Source organism: Gavialis gangeticus, unplaced genomic scaffold (genome assembly GCF_001723915.1).
Source record: "Gavialis gangeticus isolate Ggan-Ray unplaced genomic scaffold, GavGan_comp1, whole genome shotgun sequence".
Classification (NCBI taxonomy): domain Eukaryota; kingdom Metazoa; phylum Chordata; order Crocodylia; family Gavialidae; genus Gavialis; species Gavialis gangeticus.
Window position 1 is genome coordinate 97,928,615 of NW_017729022.1, and position 7,773 is coordinate 97,936,387.

The window sequence follows — 7,773 nt, forward strand, 5'->3', positions numbered from 1 at the left end:
AAAAAGATTGGTCTAATAAAAATAACAATAAACAATGCAAGATTGATCTAATAATAATACATACAAATAATAACAATAATACAAGACATTATTATTAGACCAATCTTTTACTATTGTCATTATTTTTAAGAATTTATTATTAGATCAATCTTTTACTGTTTTTTAATTTTTATTATTTGTATTTATTGTTATTAGACCAATCTTTTCTTATTTTTTATTTTTCTTATTTTTCATTTATTATTAGACCAATCATAATAATAATAATTGAGATTGGTTCAATAATATTAATACATAAGAAATAAGGAAAGATTGATCTAATAAAGGGATCACATTTACCCAAAGAACCTTGTCTGCCTATGTCTTTAGACCAACACCCCTGGGAGCTGAGGAGGCATCCAGCCAGGGAGCCACAGGGCCAGTGCAAGACTTTCAGGTCAAAGCCACCCACCCACAGCTGCCCCAGAGCCAGGGACAGGCATCACAGGTCATCCCTCGATGTAGGGCAGCTCTCTGATGGGGCTTGAGGTGTCTTAAGAGTCCAATAGACAAACTGAATGAAAGAAGCTAGGCAGACAAGTTCTTTGGGTAAATGTGGTATCTTTTATTAGACCAACTAAATAGCTGGAAAAAATTGTTCTTTGCAAACATTTGGGCACCAATACTCTTCAGGCACCTGCAGAGTCTGCTGGAGCAGGAGTGCACTTGATCAGGTGTTACAGCATGTGGTGAAGTGAGGTCTTGCTCCTGAAAGCTTGAAAGGATACCATTTTAACAACATATTTACACTTTTATTTTGAATTAATTAATCATTCAGGGAAGACTCCTGTTTTTGCCTATGGCCATCAAAGTGGGCTGCCACTTGGTTGAGGTGACAGCACCATTAGTGCCAGTTGGCAGCCAGCTCCTGATGTTGACATCCATTTAACTGAGGCATGCCTTCAACATGTCCTTGTAGCATTGCCTGTAGTTGCCGTGAGATAAGCTGGGAGTTGAGCACTCGTTTTGGGAGTCAAGAGTCAGGCATCTGCACCCAGTGTCCAGTCCAGCAAAGCTGGCGCTTGAGGATCACCTACTCCATGCTAGTAACATTGGCTTCAGGGACACTGAGCTCATGCACACAGGCACCCCGAGCCCAGCCTGTGCATGGCTGGTCACATATGCAGACTCCCATCATGTATTGATTCCAACAGAGCCCTGAGGAAAGGCACATAAAGCCCCAAAGCTGGTCCAACAGCTCTCCCAGATATACTGCTGGCCCAATAAAAGATGTATCACAAAAATGACTCGTGCATTTCCAAGACCATGACAGCCACAACAACATGCCAACCATGCCATGAAAGAGCTGTAGGGTCAGTTCCATAGCATTTAAATCTGAGGGCCCCAGTCCTGTGACTCACAGGAAGAGACCCACTGTCACTGAAATTTCTCCTACCTGCAAGCAAAGATAAAACTAAGTACAGCAGGAAAAGCAAAAGTTTGATGTTGCCCCCAGCACATCACTTGTTTTGTATCACTGACAGAAAAAGTCACATCACTCATCCACTGCTCAAGGGTTAGTGAAGGCTGGGCATCACTGATCTGAATATGAAAGCGCTCATTACCACAGGGGTGGCCAACCTGCAGCACATGTACCTCAAGTAGCACAGGCAGCCTGTGCCAGTACCAAGGCAGTTCAGGGAGGGGACAGGTAGCACAGCAGCAGAAAGGGTAGAAAGCAAGCAGCAGATCAGTCAAGGAGCACAGGGCAGGGAGCAGGAAGTGGAGCAGCAAGTCAGGCAGGAAGCAAAAAGCAGAGCAGGAGATTGGGCTGAGGAAGGAGATCAGAGTGGCACACCTGCCAAAAAGATTGGCCCTCATAGCACCATGTCCCTATGGGTGACTGATGCAAGCAGGCTTTGCTACTATATCCCCCTAAGTAGCTGTTCAAGAATATTCCCTGATGTTGAGAATTTAAGCCTTGGGGAGAAAAACAGAAGAGTGCACGTTCCTGAACTGTGCTCTGAAAATGCCACTGTGAGTGGGTGGCTTAGCTGACTGGCTTTTATAGGAGAATTCACTGCCTGAGGACCTTCGCAGCCAGCCCTCCAATGCAAAGGTCCGTCTTTTAAATAAGCAAACAAAACAAAATCCCTCTGTCCTGTTCCAGACATTAGGAACAGAACCTCTTTTGCTCTGACCCCAGTACAGCTGCTTGGCTTCTCTTTGCAGCAAGTTGTTCCCTCCACAACTTACTTCCTCCTCCTCACACTTCTGGCAGCTCTTAAATTTCCCAGTAGGACATCCCATCCACCCACCCAAATGCCCCACAGCTGGAATTTCTTTGCAGGGCTGACTGCGATCACCCTGCTACAGCCACCACATTCCTTTATGCAGAGCTTGAAAAAATTCAGACTAGTCATTTTCTATTCTTGAGGCCTGGCCTGCTGTCATTAAAGAGAATGCTAAAAGTCCTATGGATTTCTGTGGGATGAGATTTAGAATATTGGTATAAGAATTATAGTAACAGGTGTACTGTGCACAGAGCATGTATGATCTTATGCATCATTTCTGTCATTTCTTTCTTGGTACTATAAGACAGTAACCTGATGCCATTCAAGAAGTGAATATATAAAACTTGTTAAACTAACTGACCATCAAGTGTTTTACTTATAGTTCCTGTATAGGGTCTTTGCTTTACTTATTCTTAGCAGCAGCAACATAACTAGAGGATGATAAGTGGAGCACAAGCCCTGGGTGCCAACTTAGAGGGGGTACAAGTATGGCTTCCTCCCCCCTAGAAGTCATTGCTGGGGTAGGCACAGCCCTGTGCAGTCTGGCCAAAGGAACCAGGCAAATGCAGCCCCATGCCTAGTAGCATATGTGGGGGGAAAGGAGGCTGGAATGACACCCCCCGGAAAGCTTTCTTGTGGGAGGCATAGCCCTGTATTTTTAAGGGGGGGAGGGTGATCTGGGCACCAGGAGCAGCCCCTGGAGAGCCTGTGCTGCTGCCTCTCTCTCAGCAGCAGCAGACCACCCAAGCTTCAATAGCAGCTGCCACCCAGGTGAAGAAACCTGGAGCAGATAAAACTCTTCTCCCTCTTCCTCACCCCTCCCTTTTGCCCACCTCCTCCTCCAGTGGTCAGTATAATTCCCCCACCCAATATGCACACACCTCTACCCCAAGCACTTAAAGGGCTTGGTTCTTCTCTGTTTTTTGGGTTTCATTTGAGCAGCTTCAACACACAATTCCACAAAAATATATAGTAATGTAATATGTACAGTCCTTTCAGAAACTGCAGTTAGGACAGAAGAGCATGGATTGCTTGTTAGGTAGGGCATTTCCCAGGAGCACAGAAAACGACACTTGATCTGAACTAAAAAACTGAGCAAAACCAAACCAGAGACCCACGCTGGGAAAGTCAGTAGTCTCAGTCTCTGATGGCCAACCTGCAGCCTATGTGCCATAAGTAGCATAGACAGCCTGTATGTGTAGCAAAATCTTAAGCGAGTCCTTTCACCACTAGGCTATTGGCTGTGCAAGGGATAAGAGGGGCAGAGTTTCTCCCTCCCCCTCCCTTTCTCCTGTTAAAGGGTTTGAAAAGTCTTATTTTCATTCCAATACATGGAGGATGTATTTTTTTTCATGTTTTGTGGAACTGGAAATCTATTTCATGCTCAGCTCTGCACACAATGCTTGGCTGCTTGTTTTAACCTATAAGGCCCTATGTGGTTTGGGTCTCGAGTACTTGAAAGCATGGTTTTCTCCCCATGCTGTCTAGCCATAGCTGAGATCAGAAAAGAGTCTTCAAAAAGAAGCTGATAGTGGTAAGGCATTCCCCTGGAGGGATCCTCAGCTTCGGAATTCATCCTCAAGCTTGACTCCAAGGCATGCTGTCTCAATTGCATTTAAAACCAATCCATTTATTGGGATTTCTGGAAAAGAACAAGGGCTGGAGATACATTTGGGGAAACATTTTGGCTTGATTTTTGTGGTCTATGGGTTTAACAACATTGCTAATTTTTTTATTTCACCTTTTGTCTTTTAATCAAAAGCAGCTAGAAGCATAGGGAACTAGGGTTTTTTGTTCATTATTTAAATATGAACAAAATAAAATAACCTGTAATTTCATTAAAATATGTTTAAAACAAGCTCAGATATTGAAATAATTAGAGGTAAGCTTTTGAAAATCTAGTGCAAATGCACCAAAGAAGATGGAATTTGATAAGTAACTTTAATGTATAAAATGTCTTCTGTTTGATTATCATTTCACTAACATGCACAGTGAAAGTTCTGGACATAGGCAAATAAGATGTATTTTCCAAAAAAGAGAAAAGAGTTTGGTGCTGTAGAACTAAACATTTCTATCCACTTGCAACACATTTATCAACACATTCTAAGTCAATTCTATATTTAGCCTAACCATAAGATGCTAGCCCAGATGAAAAGAAGATTTAAGGCTCACATGCAACTAAAAAATGCCCATGATAATATGGATCTGCGAAGGTTTGCACTTGGAAAATATCCTAAACATCTGGCGAAACTATAACTACAGCTACTTACTCTGAGAGAGTATTTTCCTTTCATTTCCATTACAGTTTCAAGATTTGCTCCTTCCTCAACTCATCCAGTTTTATATTAGGCAATAAAGCTCATGGCATTCTAAACTGAAGAGTGTGGTAGTCTGTTCATCAGCTAGCTGGCTCAATGTCGATTACCTTGGGAAATGTTGGGACAAGTCAGATATGCACAAGGAAACCTGAATGATGTCTTGGTTATGGAACTGAGACACTGTATTTCTCCACTGTGTTCATGGGCACTTGCTCCCATGCACTGTGATGAATGCAGAATAAATAACGATGCAAGGCTGTGGAGAATTAGCTCACAAAAAGGGAATGAATTTAATGCAGATAAAAAACTGTCCACCATGGCCTAAAAATACTGACAAGGAGACTCACATAAAATAGCAACAAATTCCTGTAGTAGGTATGAGAAGTCAGTTTCTGTTTCCTCTTCCCCTCCCTCAACGCATGTATCTTCACCCTTCCCACTTCCCCTTTCCAGGTATGTTCTAAACCAGCGGCACCTAACTTTCTGGCCCATGAACCAAATGAATGGCATGGGGTTGATCCAAAGACCCAGCTTTGCACCAGTCTGACCCTGCATGCTCAACCACATTAGCAGGTCTCCGGGGCTCCCTGTTGGTCCAGAAATTTGGCATCAGGGAAGTGGCAAATAATACTGCCACCAGGGCTGGATTAACCCTTTAGTGGGCCCTATGCAAACAAACTTGTGGGCCCTGTGTCATTCGAGACAACTCCTTCCCACCCCAGTGCAAGGAACAGGGCTCAGAGCTCTGGCTAAGGAAGCTACTATGGCAGCAACAAGGCTGGTGGAGGGTAGGAGAAGGGAGACGAACAGGGCCATTCACACTGCTGCCATGGAGGGAAGGACCCAGCTCCCCACTACAGCTCAGGGCACTAGGCAGTGCACCTAGTTTGCCTATGCATTAATTGGGCCCTGATTGCCACCATTCCCCTGCTGCCAAATTTCTGGACTTGTAGGGAGATCTATGCGCTAGGTGGCACAGCCCAGTGGTCTGGATCTGGCCCACAGGCCAGAGGTTAAGCACCACTGTTCTAAACATTTTAAAGGAGCTTCTATACATATGTCCCTAATACAGAATATATATAAAACATCCCAGAACTTTCTCAAACTCTTATATTTATATTAGAACATACATTTGTGGTAGTTAACAGGTTCCTTAACAATCAGTTAACTCTAGTCTACACATGGCCTAAAAGACAAGCATAGTAACAAATGTCATGTACAGCATAATTCAATAAACTCAGATACAGAAAAAGCTTTTAAAATGAAATGGAAAGAAAGTTTCTGGTTTCTACCTCTCTCCCCCTGCCCCTGCCCAGTGTATTACAATGCACAAATTGCAATTCTGCTTACAGAGACCTTCCATTGACTTCAGTGCTGGCCAGATAACCAAACAAACATGCATCCAAGGACACATGTTAGCTCACCATTAGGCTTGGCTTAATTCTTTTTAATCTTTTCACTGCATGCAGTTTTCAAAGCAACTCAGTTAAAAGTTATCTAACATAACATCCCACTTAAGTTTGAAAGCAATATTTTATTACATTGGCAACGAGTAGGGGGTGCACATGGGTGCACATGCACCCCCTGAGATTGGCTGTGCACCTCCTGGAAGCGCCAGCGAAAGTGCACTTCCAGTTTCGCCGCTGGCTCAGTGATTGGCCACTAGGGGACCCCACCCTCCTCTGGTTGGTAATCGGCACCAGTCACCCATGTTTTACTATTCTGAATTTTGCTGGAGTTCCTAAATAAATTTGTCTTTAGTATATCTCCAGTTGCTACACTCTTGCTTTTTTAATAGTAGGTTTCACTATCTAGAAACAGGATATAATGAAAAGAAAAAACCAGCACTTTGGCTGCAAAGTGTTCTGTAGAAGGCTGAAGGATTTTGCTATTCCAGGTTTCCAACCAGCATTAATTAACATGGCATCCCTCTAATTATAGTGCTAACATAAAGTGACACATTAATTTAAAAAAATCAGTTGTTACAAGTTTCTGATTTAACACTGGTATATCTGGGGAGGGGGTGGTTTAAAAAAAATGAACATTTTGATTCTTTTATTTCAATGGAATCCAAAGCCCATTGACGTTAATAGGAGTTCTTTGGATCAGGCCCAGAGATATTTGGAAACTCAGCTGTTTATCTAACCTGGAAATCAAACAATGAAATGCTGCCTGCATTCTGTATCTGAACTATTATGGATGCAAAATTTGTGAGCAAAGTCATTTTATCTTAAAGATAAATTTAACCTACCTGTAACCTCAGGAAAAAGTGGGCTGTGGATGTAGTGGAAACTGACCATCCAATGGTACTTTAACTCTTCTAATCCAGCAACCAGGGAATAGAAATTAGTGGATTTTGTGGGACAGACATTCAAAGAGCCTGAGCCTTAGTCTAACCTGGCTAGGCTGAACAGGTTGGAAACTCTCTAGATTGAGGAAATTCAGGCACGTGCCTGCTAGGGCTGTCCCTGATTTGATTTGGCGGAGATTCGGCCTGATTCAGTGGCCGAACCTCCGAATCTGAATTGAATCAGGAGACCCTTTAATCTCTCCAAATCAAATTGCAACCCTGAATTGATTCCAAGAGATTTGGAAAGATTCAGCGATTCAGACATAGATACAGTTTTAAATGTTTTTTCTACATACCTCAAGCTACCAGGTGGCTCAATAATATGCTGGAGTGGATGGAGTGTCTCACAGGAGCATGGGGGGCTCCCCAGCGCACTCAGCAGCAGACTCAGAAGTGAACCGGAAGCACTTCCAGTCCACTTTTGGGTATGCCGAGGAGCACGCAGGGGGCCCCCTACGCCCCTCCCAGCTTGGTGACTAGTACTTCCTGGGTCTGGGGGGGCACCTGGGGTCCCCCCGTGGCTGATTGCTGATCCAGGGGAGCATCATGGGGTGGGGGGGCCAGCGCACTCCCTGGCAGACCCAGAAGTGGACTGGAAGTACTTCCAGGTTTGCTGCCAAGCACATGACACCCCACCACCACCCCTGTGCTCCTGTGGGACACTGTCTATCTCAGCATTCATGAGCCACGCCTGGTACCTCAAGGTATGTAGAAAAAACATTTAAAGCTGTGTCTATGTCCAAATTGCTGATTCTCTGAATCAGCACCAAATCTTCAGATTTGGCCAAATCGAATCGGGGCAGTGGTCCAAATCAACGAGTCGAATCACTGTTCC

The 7,773-nt window shown here is 43.9% G+C and overlaps 1 long non-coding RNA gene across 1 annotated transcript in view; it reads left to right on the forward strand.

Annotated features, from left to right (window-relative positions):
* Window positions 1-7,773, forward strand: part of LOC109296309 — a 51,964-nt gene that overhangs the window by 1,441 nt on the left and 42,750 nt on the right. The window lies entirely within an intron of this gene.